This window comes from Rhipicephalus microplus, chromosome X, assembly GCF_043290135.1.
Source record: "Rhipicephalus microplus isolate Deutch F79 chromosome X, USDA_Rmic, whole genome shotgun sequence".
NCBI lineage: Eukaryota > Metazoa > Arthropoda > Arachnida > Ixodida > Ixodidae > Rhipicephalus > Rhipicephalus microplus.
In genome coordinates, this window is record NC_134710.1 from 70,373,157 (window position 1) to 70,390,227 (window position 17,071).

The following is a 17,071-nucleotide window of genomic DNA, read 5'->3' on the forward strand; positions in this document are numbered from 1 at the left end:
GTGCGCGCGCGCGCGCGTGTGTGTGTGTGTTTGTGTGTGTTTGTGTGTGTGCGTGTGTGCGTGCGTGTGCGTGTGTGTGTGCGTGTGTGTGTGCGTGCGTGTGTGTGCACGTGTGTGTGTGTGCGCGCGCGTGTGTGTGTGCGTGTGTGTGTGCGTGCGTGTGAGTGTGTGTGTGGGCGCGTTTGTCTGTGTGAGCGTTTTGTGTGTGAGCGTGTGTGTGTACGCGTGTGTGTGTGTGTGTGTGCGAGCGTGCGCGCGTGTGTGTGCGCGTGTGTGTGCGTTTTGTGTATGCGCGCATATGTGTACGTGTTTGTGTTTGTGGTTGTGCGTGCGTGTGTGTGTATGTGTGCGTTTTGTGTGTGCGCGCGTGTGTGTACGTGTTTGTGTGTGTCTGTGTGCGTTCATGTGTGTGTGTGTGTGTGTGTGTGTGTGTGTGTGTGTGTGTGTGTGTGTGTGTGTGTGTGTGTGTGTGTGTGTGCACGCGCGCGCGCCTAGAGGAAGCTACCGTGACACCTGGCCAGTGCACGAACAACAGACCAATTATTTATTTATTACTAGTTTTATTCCTGTGGCAAATGAAACGCCTGCCCTGTATCAAAAGGGAATAGGAACAATTACTTACTAACCAGCTGCGGAAAATCGTCTATAAATGCCGACGCGCTTCACCGCTTGTGAGTTGATCGGTGGCCGACGCTCTGCTCGCCGCTATTAGTACCAATGTGTTGCTGTAATCTGACTTTCCCATTACCGGCCATAAGTCTGGCCAAATAAACATTTTCACCGGAACGTCCAGTCTCCTCCCTTCATCTACGTCCCGACCCCGTGACACTATCTTTGATTGGATTAACACTTTACATTAGATTTACAGCAATTTACAAGGGTATCACAAAACGCTGAATGCTTCTATTTTTTATAGTCGTCGTATTTATTCTAGTCTTAGCCAGGATACCCCTTCCCGCTCACGATGCCAACTCTGAAAAGGCGTCGTCGCTTCGCACTGGCACATGGTAGTCAGCACCGCTCGCGCGAGACTCCTGGATGCCATGTTGTGCTTTAGAGGAATGGCGCTGTCGGTCATCACTCGAGGCACACCGTTGAAGTTAAACTGTGGGCCCCAGTAAGGTGAGTATGGCTGCAAAGCTGCCGAAGTGTCGCGACGGTATATACAGCCAGACAAACGGAACAGAATTGCTCTGTTTACATTGCGTCGTGCTGGACGCTGCATGGCTTCCAAGGGGAAGCGGTGCCAGAAGCCACCGGGGAAACCCCGCACGGTGGAAGTGCTCGGCCTTGATCGAGAGAGCTCTCCGCGAGACGCCTCAATCGGAGAAGTTCCTTGGCCAGGCGTCGTCACTGTATACGTCACCTGTTGCGCAAACCGAAACGTTTTGTGGTTTCATCGCTCCATGCGCTTGCATCCCGGTCTCACGTGCTCTGGCTCATGTCGAGCCAAATAAACTTCGTTAAAGTTCCAGAAAGCGTGACGCTCGCACTGCGCAACGAGCTGAAACGCATGCATACGTCGCATGCCCGTGACGCTACTCATACGTCAGCGGAGGCATGCAGCTTCATAGCGTGCTGTGCTGCAGTGTGCTGTTTACCTTACTCGTCTTGCGCAGAATTGCCCGTTATGGTGATCAAGGCGCGCTCGAAATGCGCTTTAATCATGCCGTCTTAGTGCCTGTGAAAAATAAGGCAATTCAAAGTGTTCGCTTTTATTTTTTTTTGTCCGCCGCCATCCCTATGAGCTGCGCTGGTTCACACTTTCAGGGTATACTGTTAAGCATAGCACGTCCTCAAGTGGATGGAAAGACAGCAGAAGTGCTAGTTTAATTAGTAAAAAAAAACTTCATGTTTAGCGCGACAGATACGTACATGTTTGTGCCGCCCAAATGGGCGTGCGGAGGGGTGTGCAAACTAAGTAGGGCAACGTTTCTAGGGAATTCTAGTTACGTTGGTCAACCCCTCGCCCCCCTTTGCGGTTGCATCCAACGGACAATAGTCGGCGGGAGCTCTTGGGCACGTCACCTGGGAGTGTAAGGTCCCTCGGTTCTATTATTATTATTATTATTATTATTATTATTATTATTATTATTATTATTATTATTATTATTATTATTATTATTATTATTATTATTATTATTATTATTATTCCTTATGCTTTGTCCGTGTATGCTCTAACAGATGGTCCTGCAGGGAGATGGCATCCTGTAGGTTTTCGCTGCTCAATCTACACTGCCATTAACAGGGTGTGATGTGATTTGATTGATATGTGGGGTTTAACGTCCCAAAACCACTATATGATTATGAGAGACGCCGTAGTGGAGGGCTCCGGAAATTTAGACCACCTGGGGTTCTTTAACGTGCACCCAAATCTGAGCACACGGGCCTACAACATCTCCGCCTCCATCGGAAATGCAGCCGCCGCAGCCGGGATACGAACCCGCGCCCTGCGGGTCAGCAGCCGAGTACAGGGTGTGATGTGAAATCTGCGATATGTAGCATATACTGAACGTCTGAGCGAAGCTATAGGGAATGCAAAATCAGCCGTTTAGAACAGACAGGACGATAAAGGACTATGAAGGCTTTTGCACAAAGGCAGAAAGCCACGCTGAAGAGAGAATTGCGCCCCCCCCCTCCTTATTTCCGGCATTTCGCCTGTCCATTACTTCGTTGTTGTTGTTAGATCTGCACGAGTTATTTTTAAGATTTTAATATCCCCCTCGTGGATGAGCGTAAATTATTTTTACGTCGCTTGAATCATTGAACTTGGCCCCACCGTGGTGGTCTATTGGCTAAGGTACTCACCTGCTGACCCGCAGGTCACGGGTTCAAATCCCGGCTGCGGCGGCTGCATTTCCGATGGAGGTGGAAATGTCGTAGGCCCGTGTACTCAGATTTGGGTGCACGTTAATGAACCCCAGATGGTCGAAATTTCCGGAGCTCTCCACTACGGCGTCTCTCATAATCATATGGTGGTTTTGGGACGTTAAACCCCACAAATCTATCTATCTGCTGACCCACAGGTCATGGGTTCGAATCCTGGCTGCGGCGGCAGTATTTCCGATGGAGGCGGAAATGTTGTAGGCCCGCGTGCTCAGATTTGAGTGCACGTTAAAGAACCCAAAGTGGTCGAAATTTCCGGAGCTCTCCACTACGGCGTCTCTCATAATCATATGGTGGTTTTGAGACGTTTAACCCCACATATGAATCAAATCATCAACCAATGAACTTGAATGCGCAAGGACGTGCGTCAAGTTTACACCTTTTTTTAGTTGACATTTCAAGATTTTATTTTCAATACGCGCGGAACTAGTGACATTTTAGGAGAGTTACTATAATAAGGTAACATCCGACAAACGTTTTCATAGCGGCTGGTACACTGCGATTGATGATTTCGTCTATTTTGCACCTAAGCTTATTTGGTAAACCTGCATTGTAGTGTGAAGAAATTGCTGGCGTTTGCAGGTGTTTTTGTTTTTCTCTATCGTGTTACCGCATTTTGGGCCTATTCTTTTGGCTTAATTGTTGGTAGTACCTCTAGCTCTGCTCAGACTGCTAGTCCCTTCACTTGTTACAGTAAATAATGTCCAACAGTATTTGATGTATACACCCCGTTACCTCACAAAATACTACACTAGTGGAGACATGACGCTCCTCGAATGATCGAGTAATTGAATAATCAATATTGACTCAATGTGTGTGTTTGTGTGCGTGTGTGTGTGAGTGTGTGTGTGTGTGTGTGTGTGTGTGTGTGTGTGTGTGTGTGTGTGTGTGTGTTTGTGTCCTGTATTTGCATAGCTCAAACATTCAGGGATTTCGCTATAACGATACATTTTCATTTATTCTCAAAGCGTAAGGTTAAACCTTTCCTATATATATATTCTTTATTTTATTGACCAAACGAAATGCACAGGCGACGGCAATAACACCTACATATATTTGGCTCTCAGTTGAATATATATTCTTTATTAAAAATACGACTTCAATAATTAATACAATTAACAGTGGAGCTGTTTAAGCTGCACGGCCAGCCTGTTCGGTGTGCACAGGAAAACCTCGTCTAAAGATGACGTCCCAATGCGTCGCCTAGCAACGAAGAGTGGAATGGAGAAGGAGAAATAATAAAAAAACGCAAGACAGGGTGAAGCTTGCACTAATAAAATAATGTCTGGGCTTTCACGATCCCAATCCGCGATATTTGATTATGAGAGACGCCGTAGTGGAAGACGGCGGAAATTTTGACCGTCTGGGCTTCCTTAACGTGACATCACAAAGTACCCGGGCCTATCTACCCATTCATCATCATCATCATCATTATCATCATCAGCCTGGCTACGTCCACTGCAGGACAAAGGCCTCTTCCATGTTCCACCAGTCAACTCGGTCCTGTGCTTGCTGCTGCCAATTTATACCCACAAACTTCTTAATCTCATCTGCCCACCTAACCATCTGTCTCCCCCTTACCCGCTTTCCTTCTCTGGGAATCCAGTTAGTTACCCTTAACGACCAGCGGTTATCCTGCCCACACCCATTCACCTCTACCCATTCATCTACCAATTCACCTCCATCGAAAAGCGACCACGATGGAATATCTACGCGTCATTAGACTTACAGACATCACCTTAAAATATTTGTGAAGAGTAAAAAAGACGAGCAAAAGAAATCAATTGACAGCTTAGAATTTCTGGCTAAGCCCGTAAGTAGAAAACACCCAAAGCAACCTATCAGCCATCAATTGCCTGAAGGAAAACACGTTCACCATTTTTTAAGGGGCCCTGCAACACTTTTTTTTTCGGCATGAATGGTCAGAAAACGCGGCCGATCGGTAGATGAAGAACCAAACATGATAGCGCAGCGCGTGGCCTGAAATTTACAATTAATTCGCAAAGCCAGCTAGGAACCGCTCGGTCATATCTCTAGAACAAGGATGTCACAATCCAAAATAACTGCGTCATAAACACAAGCTTCATGGCCTCATTTGAGCATCGTGAGCTTCATAGTTACAGCGGCCGCCGCTACATGTTGCGACGTACTCGCGCGTTTACGCCAGCGCGCTCGCGATGCAGAGCTGGGCAGTCCTCTTTGTTTCTCTTCGGTTTTCTCTTTTTCTCCTCCTCTCTTTGTTCTCCTTTCTTGTTTTTTCTGTTTGTTTTTCTATCTATTTCTATTTATTCCGATTTCTTCTTTTTTCCCTCTATTTCTTGCTTGTTACCACTTTTTTTTCACTTTCTATACATGGTCTTGCTTGCGTTACCGCAAGAGACCATAGCCGGGGCCCCTAATGTGCCCCGTACTTTAGAAAAGGCGCTCTATGTCCTGACCCGCGCTGACGAATGGGCGTAGCTTCTCGCCCACCTGTCATGCCCTCCTGCACAGTTTTCAGCGCTCTCGCTAATACGAAAGGAGATAAAGCGTGCTATGCAGCATGCGACAAATCCTCATTACTATACGCCCGTACTTGACGGATGAGTGAGTGAGTGAGTGAGTGATCTCAAAACTTTTGCGGCAGTAAATTCACGAGGCAATAAATACCTTTATGAAGTCATTCGATCATTACTCAGGAAATCGTTGCTGGGCCGTTTTAAGTCAGTCACGCGAGCTGCGTTTGAACAGTTTTAATTGCGTTTTCGCAAGTCTTAAGTGTTGAAAAGAGGAGGAGGAAAAGAGGCAGGGAAGTCAAGCAGAGGAGCAAAGAAAAGGACGTAAAGGAATGCTGAATGGAATTGTCATAACATTAGGGGTATTGAATAGTCATATTTTCTCATCGAGATCTGATATTTGGGAAAATCAATCTGCAGAATGCTGAGTCAATTACCAAATTTGATGTAAAGTGTACGTATGCAGTCGTGTGTATACATGGGTTAGAATATCCGGCGCTCAAAGTTCAAAGTGTACGCTAAAAGTGACTTCAGACAGAAGCGTTCATTCGAGTTTATGTTGTTTGTGAAGGCAGGCACATTGTACGAGCTTATATTTTTATTGCTTCTCCACTTTAGTGGGCGTCTTTTTCGCTATTAACAATAATAATTTTGGAACTTTACCTACCAAGGCTACGATACGCTTACTAAAAGAGGGGTCTGGAAATTTCGACCAGCTGGAGTTCTTTAACGTGTACCTAAATCTCTCTCTCATTTCGTCTCCATGAAAATGCTGCCGCCACGGCCGTGATCGAACCCGCGACCTTTGGCTCAGCAATCGAACATCGTAAGCACTTTCGATCAGACAATATTTTGTGGGGCTTGACATCCGAAATTTTCCCATAATCGCTCGTCACAATGAAAACCTCTCGATACAATATGTCAATGCGATTGATTGAGCGAGTTGCTAATACGTGACTGTTTTCGAATGAGAGCGCACTACTTAGACGCGAACCGAAAGACAGGGACAAGCGCTTCTCATCGCTGTCTCCTCATCGAAATGACCACGTATTGGCCGAATTAGATGGCGTGAAATTATTCGTTCACCTCACCTTATTAATCAAGCGAAGTCGTTATAGCGAAGAGAAAGTGAAAAACTGAGTTTGCCTAAAACTCAGTTTGAATTACTTTTGCTAACCATCAAGCGCATTATTGTGGCAGGGGTGATGTTTTTTGTTATTGTAAGGGAATAATTTAATGATACGAGATTAATCAGTTTTGTGCTCTTCATTGTTTCATTGAAAGGACTGACAACTGTTCAGAACCTTTGGTTAGATCCTGGTATAAATGAAAGGACCATGAATGAAAGTGTCAGATTCAAGCATCTTTTCGCGATCCCTGAGTAGGATTTACAATCTTGAATCGCGTTTAAAAGGTATGTCGTCCAGCTAGTGGAAGAGTTTTGAAGCTTGAATAGGCCTATTGAGTCGTTCAGTTTGCTCGATGCTCTCATGCGCTCCACAATTATAGCTCAATCTTGAAGTACGTGTTGTCTCATGTGTTGCGTCTTTTCTGATTTTTTTTTCAATTTTTATTTAAGCTACGCAAATAATGGGACGGTAACTCATAAGCAGAAAATAAGGAATACGTGCGGCATTATTTCCGTCCTCGCCATATTGTGTGTCGCTTACGAGGTGAAAAAGAAGAATTTGAATAAGTGGCACTGGCATCGCGGGAATTAGTGGAACATGCCGAGCCGCAGTTGCATGCGCTCCGAGTCAGCACGTGCGCAGCAAACCGGCGCGCACATACAAGAACCGTTCTCGCGCTCACCATCCACGGTTTGCAGCACGTGTTGCGTGTACATGACTTCATGATTCGCAGATCGAAAAGTTACATCATGAAAGTTTTACGACGTTTTCTGCGCTACCATTCCGTGGTTAGAGATTATGACCGGTAAGTATTCGTTAGGCTTATGAGAACGGTGCCATGAAAAAAATTGTCGGTCCCTTTACTTCCAATCTCCCTGTGACGGTGAGGCATATGAAATGAAGCATCCTTATTACCCTTGACGAAGTACCCTGTCTTGTGGGTGCTGCTGAAGTCACTCTGCGGCAAAAGTTTGCTGTATCGCTCAAGTTCACGTCACATGCATGGGTTCCAATAGTACTGCCAAGAAAACGATGTGGGCTTGGGGATTATTATACTGATTTAATTAAACATAATCGTGTGGAGACACCTTTGCACCAAAAATGTTGCTGATCCCCCTGTCTAGCAATCGGTATAACACGAACGTGAAACGTGTCTTCTCATAGGTAGTTGCGCGTTTATTTTGCCTTGTTTTATCAACAGCAACAAATTGCAAAATCAGGTTAAAATTGACAAGCAGCTCAAAACTTGCAGCACACCTCAAGTAGAAAGCACGCACAAAATTAGCATACACAGGACGAGTGTGGACTAACAACTCATACTGCTCGAAATTTGAAGCGCGAAGCTCAAACAGAAAGAAAGGCGCACGAAACTAGTGCAAAAGTATATAGAAGACAAGCACGAACAACTGTCACGATTCTTCCTCCGTCGTTTGTCAGCAGCGCGCTCCTTTCGTAAACGCGGGACGCTTCGAAGAGGCGGCGCATCGTGGAGGCGAAGACCTTTCGACCGCGCCCAACGCGAGCCCGTTGCGCCATCTCGCTTATGATAACAAAAAACGTTTCGAAGTAGCGAAGCTCTGAGCAGCGCCAAACGGCGTATGGTTACAGTGTGGTTCAGTGTATACTAGAAGGAAGCCGTAAAGTGAACTAAAGAGTGAACTAAAGTCCCTTAATAGAGAAAGTAGCGACACTCTCCTCCATGTCCTTTCCAAAGTGATCAACCATCCTCTCTCAAGTGTCCAAATCTTATCTATATCCTCTCCCAAACGACCACCCCGCCACTTTCCTATCAGGAATTCCATGTCACGCTCACAACGCGCGCACCCTCCATCCATCGCCACACTTTTATCCGCCGTGCAACTCCTTTCACTATCGCTGAGCGTCCGGTATAATTCCAAGTCACGCACAGCACGTTCGTTATCAGCGTGACATGGCATTCTTGATAGGATAGTGGCGAGAGCCGGGTACGGCGAAAAAAGAAAACATAAAAAAGACAGAGGTTCGCGCGTATTTCCCAGGCGACAGCCCGTGCAGCGGAGAGGTGGAAGGTGGGAGAGGAGGGTGCTTTCCCAAGAACATTCAGGGGCATTAGAGTGAACGAGGCGGCCGCACCACATCTCGGTTGGATTCTCCGGTGGACGACTGTAGTGGTGGCGCTGTAGTCTCATGGTATTGTTCTCAATGACGCAGTGCATCGAAATAGCAGAAAAGGAACACAGGCCCCTGTGGCTAGCATTCTTGGATATCAAGGGACCATACGATAGCGGGGTTCAAGAGGAATTGTGGGGAATACTGGACACACTAGGCGTGGAACATGTAGTCACTAATCTTTTAAAGCGTATCTATAAAGGTAACATGGTAGTTATAAAGTGGGGAAAACAGATATCCAAGCCCACAGAGGTGAAACGGGGGCTTAGGCAGGGGTGCCCCCTGTCACCCTTATTATTCATGATGTACCTACAAGGATTAGAGGCAAAATTAGAGGGAAGTGGGCTGGGCTTCAACCTCTCTTTAGTCAAACAAGGAAAACTTATTGATCATGCACTACCAGCATTAATGTACGCAGATGATAGAGTGCTAATGGCCAACAACAAGGAAGATTTGCAGAGATTGATGGACATCTGCCGAAATGAGGGAGATAGGTTAGATTTTAGATTCAGTAAGGAAAAATCAGCACTCATGATTTTCAATGACAACGAAGGTAGTGAGCTTAGAATACAGGAGGTCACGCTAGAGATAACAGATAAATACAAATATCTGGGCGTATGGATAAGCAATGGGACCGAGTACCTAAGGGAACACGAAATATACGTGACGACTAAAGGTAACAGGAATGCAGCAGTGATGAAAAATAGGGCGCTGTGGAATTACAATAGGTATGATGTTGTGAGAGGAATATGGAAAGGGGTCATGGTTCCTGGGCTGACGTTTGGCAATGCGCTCTTGTGCATGAGATCAGAAGTTCAAGCAAAATTAGAAATTAAGCAACGTGGAATAGGTAGGCTTGCTTTAGGAGCTCACGGGAATACACCAAATCAGGGAGTACAAGGTGATATGGGATGGACATCATTTGAGGGCAGGGAAGCTAGCAGCAAGATAAAATTTGAGAAGCGATTGACAGATATGAAGGAGGAGCGTTGGGCTAGGAAGGTTTTCAGCTACTTGTACATGAAGAATGTCGATACAAAATGGAGGAAGCGAACCAGGAAGTTGACTGGTAAATACTTAGAAAACAGCAGGTGGCCAAACCAAAAAGATCTATCGGTTAAGAAGAAAGTGAAGGAAACGGAGGCTGACATGTGAAAAATGGGCATTTTAAGAAGTCCGCACAAGAGATCTATCGAACTTTTAAGCAGGAAATTGCCAAAGAAAGGATCTATGATAATACTCGGGGTAGTTCTCTACTGTTTGAGGCAAGGACGGGAGTACTGCGAACCAAGACATATCGGGCCAAATACGAAGGGGTAGACACAGTATGCAGTGCGTGTGGAGAGGAAAAAGAAACTGCTGAACACTTGATAATGTTCTGTAAAGGGCTTCACCCTATAGTTCAGGATGATGGCGTAGAGTTTTTCAAAGCACTGGGGTTTAGGGACCGGGAGGGCAAAATAGACTTTAAGCAAGTAGACTTAACTTGAAGGAGGTTATCTGATTGGTGGCTAAAGTCAAGGCACGAGTGAAAATTAAACTCTTCACTGCAAAGTACGAATCCCGAATCCTCAAACTCAATTTTTAAGGAAATAAAATAAATATAGTTTTGGGTTCATTAAGTATTACGGCATGGTGGCGCTAGCCACCGCCCGATCTAAAGGGTACAGTCACATCCATCCATCCATCCATCCATCCACTGAAAACCATAGAGTTTCTCAAAATTACCTAGAGGGCACTCTGGCACTGCGATCGTTCAGCGACCATGGGAATGACGGGTAGTACACACATTTGCCTAGTCTTCGTACTTGCGGGCGGCGAGTCGTACTTGCGGCTTTGTTTAATGCTGTGTTTCGATTTTGTTTTGAAAGAAAGATTCAACCCTTTTGAACTTCTTGACCCAATTCGGAAAGGTAATTCGAAAAAAATAGGGCGGTGAAGCGCAAGTGCTAAACATTTTCTGATTTTTGTTTCGTGAGAAAACAGCTTTAGGCCACACGAACACACACGGAGCCAAAGGCAGGCCAGAACTACAAAGATTAGACAAATGTGTGTACTACCCATCATTCCTATGCTCGTTGAAGCGCCGTGCATTGCAACTTCCATAGACACAAGTGGAGGGCATAGACGTAGTGGAGGGCTCGAGAAATTTCGACCACCTGGTGTTCTTCAAGGTGCACTAAAATCTGAGCACATGGGCCTACAACATTTCCACCTCCATCGTAAATGCAGCCGCCGAAGCCGGGATTCGATCCCGCGACCTACGAGTCAGCAGCCGAGTGCCTTAGCCAGTAGACTACCGCGACTGGGTGGACCTCGAAGTTAGGCTCCAAAAGTATTAACATGTGCTTACAAACAAATCTTGGTAAAGTTTTCTGAAACCATTACGCTTCTTTAGGGCGAAAGCTGCATGGAGGAAAAACGACGAAGACCGTGCGACACGAGCACGGGGCCACGGTGGGAGCAGGATGTGACGTCACGCCTCGTTCGAACGCGCCACGAGGGCCAATCAGGAAACGCGTCGTCATCAGCGACTGCAATGCTGGAGCTAGGCCAATGGCTACACTGAAAGTGGAGTGTACGGCTCTTCCTGAAGAAACAGTGCTTGTAGCGGGATTGCTTCCAGGCAAGGTGTTCTACCGCATGGCGACTCGTATGGCGGAGGAAGCTGATGGCACAGAGAGACATCAGCGTGCACTGGCGGAGCGAAGCTTGATCGACTGAGGTAAAGCGATTTCCTGCATGGTGGCCACCGCACTGCCGAAGACCGACGGCGACATCAGAGGAGCGTATGCGATGTGGAAGCCTCACGCAAGAAACCCATGTGAATAAGGTGAGTTCTGTTATGAATATAATCAAAGAAAAGCAATATTCGATGAAGGAACGATTTGAACTGTTGAAAATGATGTATTAGAGGATCTGAGCTAGAGAATCAATGTCTGCTGCTACACTGTTCTGAATTAAGCGCCAGATGAATAGCATCTTCATGCCATATACATGGCTGTTCACGCCTGCATGGCAAGCGCACTTAACATTGCAAGAGCTTCCTTTTTCAATTGTCCACCTCCATCTCTTGTGCACTGTATTGGTGTCGCTAGTGACGAAAAGAAGTATTTACAACTTCGCATCATTTTGTCCAGGGAGTCTACAACCTTTGCCCAAGCACGCGCCTACTTCCGTCTACATTGAGCCTACCGGACCAAGACCAGTCGCCGAGCGCCGAAAGAGGTCCATAAACGAGCAAATGGTTCTAGTAAACTTGAGTTTCACAGGCTGTACGAGCGAGTTCTCGCCGTTAGAAGTCCCCATCAACCAGAATACTCTGCGCTGCAGTGAATTGCTTTGTAAACAGGCTGATTTTTCGATCGGTCAAGAGTGACACGAGTGTCCAAATGATTTGTATCGCCGGTGTTTTCGAAGTATAAACTTTTAGCGGTCCCTAGTAGTGGTAATAAAATATGATTGAAGCGTCACTCGCGTCTTATAATTCGAAACAGTGTTTACGGGATTTTTCCCACGCTTTCTATTTCTTCTCACGATAAGTGAGCCACCGAGTTTTTTGTTATTCTTGCATAACCTCCAGTGGCATTAACGCATTGATTTTGCGGGAATATCCCTAGCAAATATTTAGTCATTTATAATAGACTATGCCTGCAGGTAGTTACTCTCAAGCTACCATAATACTTACAGGGAATAACGGCCGACGCGTTGGCTCTTCGTTTACGGTGCTCGGCATCCAGCCTGAAAGCCGATGGTCGATCCCGGCCGCAGCGGTTGCATTTCGACGGAGCAGAGCGTAGAGGCTCATGCCGCGTACTGCGTGATGTGCGCGAGTGCACGAAATTGTCGGAAGCTCTAAAGTACGGCGTCTCGCAGCCTTAGTCGCTTTGGGACAAACCACATTAGCCAACTGTAGGTGAAATTCCAACTACGGAGTTCATGTCGGCCATGCGGGTAATTTCAAAGCCACGTGCGACAATACCAACATTTTGATCGTGCATTATAACACAAGCAGTGCATCAGACAAAACTGTTGACATGATACTAAATTTCTGAGTTGTGTATAACAAGAAACTGCATTACTTTGCAGATTACCCCATGTGGTCGAAACAAAGCCTGAGTCCCCCGCTACGGCGTGCATTATGCATCGTTGGCTTGGAACAGAAGAACCGTATACAATTAAATTTAAGAAAATTTCAAATAAATGAATAATTTATATGAGTTTACGCGTCAAAACTATGATGTCCTAATCAGGCTGGTCTCGGTGGGAGACTTGGTATTATTTGAGGCTACCTTGGTATGCTTTAGCGGGAACTTAATCTAGGTACACGGGTGTTCCCGTGGTTCGTCTTCATCGAATTGTGGCTGCCATGACTTAGAGTCAAACCCACGCCCTGAACCTCAAAGGGTGGACCTTTTACTTCACAAGTTACAAAACTCTGCAGAGGGTATTCATATTTCTCTCTTGTATCACAAAAATATTAGAATTACATGTACCTCCTCTTGCTCTATTAGTAACTAACAGCGATGTCAATTAGGCAAACTTTTCAACGGCAGATGGTAAACTCTGAGGAAAGTGGTTTTCCTGTGGAAATATTTAGCCCCAGCTTGAGCACCGCAGCTGCATACATGGTTTTAGCGTGAGATGAGACGAAATTTGCTTCATTTGGTCCTGGAAGCCCCCGATCACACACCCCACAAAACGCGGAAGGGGAGGTCCACTGGAGTTGCTGGTTGCGCCCGCGCCCGTACAATCAGTCCACGGCTCTTCGCCAGTTGAGAGATGGTAGCTTCTAAGGGCCCTCTCCAAGTCCCCTGTTTTGTGCTTAACGTGGCGCTATCCAGAACATATGAGTGAGTGTGCAATTATCCGTGAAACAGCATCCTGGATTTGTTTCTACCTTCAGCAAAATGAACAAACGTGCATGAGACGATAATGAAACTGCTTAGAGCATCGAGAGTGTGACAAAGTACTTTTTCACCTTAGTTCTTACAAAACCTAAACATAATCATTTATATATCTATGGTCATATACTATCATTGATCATTGCTGTTTTAATAGGTTTAAGCACTATATTCACTTTTATATAACAAATATTTACGAAATTACAGAAAGAATTCTCTTACTGATGGCCAAGGCTGTGAGAGGCAAAGACGACGAAGACGGCTGATTATGTGCAGCGCGAGGAACGAGGCCACGTAGCGCGTGTTTGAAGGCGTCTGCGGAGCCAATCAGAAAACGAGTCGTCAGCGCTGATTGCAACGACGAAACCAGGCTACGTACCACAGCAGCTCTCATTTACCATTCCATCCCTTCGAGGAAGACGGTAGCAAGAGTGCTTGCAGGCAAGATGGAGATCCTTACGGCGAGTACGCGATGGCGGAGCAGAGCTAACACGCCGCGAAAAGACGACTTCGACGGGCGCAGCAAGGTGTGGCAGGCCGTGGCCACGATGTTTCTGACGCAGCGCGCCCCAAATAGGCGACCATGCGCAACAACACCCCGACCAACATCGCAGGAGCCAATGCGATGTGGACGTATCGCGCAAGATGTCCCCGTGAAGCAGGTTAGCGCAGTTATCAATCTCATATACGCGAATCACTTACATATGACGCGATTGAGCTAAATTTTAAATCAGGCAGCCTTGAGAAAGCAGACATGCTAAGATTCGATGTTTGAGCAACGCATAAGTAATGTTCATGCAAGCTTCGCTACTGCGTTGAACCACATGCAGCACCCAATATTGCATGCATTATCTTCTTTTCTCTAAATTTCGTCTCCATCGATTTTGCATATATCTTGGTGGCATTGGTAAAGAATGAATGTACGTTCTTAACACCATGCAGGAACTCGTGAAAAGAGTGCATGACTACGACTCATTCCGAAAGCGCCATGCTCCTGTGTCCTACCAAGTGTTTGCTTGCATCTACATCGAGCCTACACGGTCCACAGCAGCAGCAATCGCCGGAGGAAGACTTGGAAGGAGGAAGTAGTTCCAGTGAACTCAATTTCACCGCCTCAGCAGGGCAGTTGTTAAGTCAAGGATTCACTCGCCTGACAGGGAATCCTATGCTGCGCCGAACGGTCTATGAAATACGCCTTCTGTAGCCTGTTCGCCAGCGATCTCTTGTTCTGAACCATTTGTATGGCCAGTATACAGAAATTGTCGGGCTATATAGTTTTCTAATATTGCTAATAAAGTCTTATTGAAGCGTCATTTTCATCCTACTATATTGAAGCATCAATAAAACTTCGGTTGTGTGTTCTTGGTGCGTAGCTTTAAAGGTGAAGAGTTCAGCGCAAATTGTGGCGGACCACAGAGGGATGGCACAGTACCAGTGCTTGTGTCACCCCTTTGCAGCCCGTTTTTATTTTCTGCGAAAGTCGACACCTTAAAAATATTGAAGCAGTGTTCACGTGAAGTTTTCTGTTCATATCTTATTGATAGGTCGCTGTAGCGCTGTGGAATATTTGGTGGCTCTGGTAGCGACTTATTCTCCCGTTAAGCTGTGTTTAAAGCTGGCCGAACAATTTTTTGCTGTTACTCATATGTTAATACAACAGCGCCATAAATACAAGCAATGCAAAAATAAAACATTTCGGAGCCCAAAGCTTCACATTTAGGAGTTGAATAGTTGAATGTGGTGGGAATATTCTGTTCCTGGTGCGTATACTTCAAATACTTAGCGCATGACACCTTTTCGAACTTGGGAAGCACCCACTACGTGGTCTTAAGAAAACAGACGCAGTAGCGTCTCTGGCGCTATTTTCTACGGGAGCTGCAACGCACGGCACTTCAGCGAGCATGAGAATGATGGGTAGTACAAACATTTGACTAATTTTCGTACTTCTGGCCTGCTTCTGGTTTCCTTTGTGTTCACGTGACTTGGAGCTGTTTTCTCACGAAAAAAAAAAATCAGCAAATGTTTAGCGCTTGTGCTTCACTACCTTATTTCTTTAAAGCTTAACTTTTTTAAATCGGGGCACAAAAATCAAAAGGGTTCGTTCTTTTCTTTCAAACGAAACCGTAACCTGCAATAAACGAAGCCGCAAGTACGAAGACTAGGCAAATGTGTGTACTACCCATCATTCCCATCGTCGCTGAACCATCACAGTGCCAGAGTGCCCCCTAGTTAACTTTACGAAACTGTATATTTATGATAATCGCATGTTCTCATGCCTGATTGCAGTATGTGCTTGTACCACTCATGATTACTGAAATATTTTGTTTTATTCAGAAGCATGTGCACAGGCTGCGTGTGTATGTAAAGCATGAAGGTTACTTTCACTGCATTTTCAAGCAGAGGAAGTTATTTTCATTGTATTCTCAAGCAGGCGCGTGATCGTGCGCTGGAACATCCGCTTGCCACGCAAACGATCCGACTTCAATCTCCAGTCTGGCCCAAAGTTTTAATATTTATATTTATTTTATTTGCATCGTTATTAATTTTTCTCTCACGCATAAGATTATTTTTCGCTCCCAAGCTACGACGCCGACGCCTGAATTTCCAAAAAACGAGCTTTTTTAGCGCTGTCGCGTTAAAATGTACTATATAGGCGCATGGACTTTCTGACCGTCTTGGATCAATCATAAGCGAAAACTTCTCTTTTTTTTAGTCGTGGTTGACATCAGGCGTAGGCCATGGTAGGAGGCGTGCAACCGTCAACTTATCGCTTGTGAAGGGTGACGGCGCTTTCTTGCCGCGCGCAACTGCGAAAAATGCTTACGCACTGTGAAGTCGGTGCCCGAAACTGTTGCCGCTCGTTTCATCGTGGTCCGCAAGCATTGTTCTTTCGCTCGAAGCATGCTCGAGATCGCTGCATGTTGTTTTTTTTTCACATTTTGCCGGCTTCCTTAGCGCCGGAAAAAATCCCCGCGCAACATGTACAGCTGGATCGATCTCTTCGGAACGCCTTTCGCAACGTAACGAAACGCTCATGACCCTAAAACGAACATTACAAGTTTTGCATAATCGATCTTAGTTAACTAAAGCAGCGCAATATAGACGTCAGACTCTGCCAGGGCGGCGCTGCGAAAAACGCTGCCACCAGCGCTCTCATCGCCGTGCTGGTCGTAACTGGGTATAGTGCATAGAGAAGCCGTCCACAAGCGAACGTGCATATCCTCTTCTTTCGTTGGTCTTTATGGCCGGTTTCCTGAAAATGAATGACCTGGCAAGATTTTTCTGTCAACGCAACGTTGCTTCAGACATGTATGAAGCTCATCAAAGCGAACTGCGGGTAGAATGCAGACATGTTACAGTAATTTCGGCGTGCTGCGACTCGCAATGTAAGAGCAATCGAGCATCGCATGACATGGAATTCGAGGCAAGCACTCCGACATGCGTTCTGTAACGCCTAAATGTGTTAATTGTGGGCATGCTCACGATGCCAAAGCGATGAAGTGCATGC

At 46.0% G+C, this 17,071-nt stretch overlaps 1 long non-coding RNA gene across 1 annotated transcript; it reads left to right on the forward strand.

Annotated features, from left to right (window-relative positions):
- The first annotated feature begins 11,164 nt into the window (after window positions 1–11,164).
- Window positions 11,165–12,832, forward strand: LOC142776876 (uncharacterized). The gene is made up of 3 exons (XR_012887860.1): window positions 11,165–11,492; window positions 11,800–11,887; window positions 12,749–12,832. It is a non-coding gene; the product is annotated as an uncharacterized LOC142776876 (long non-coding RNA).
- Window positions 12,833–17,071: the final 4,239 nt, after the last annotated feature.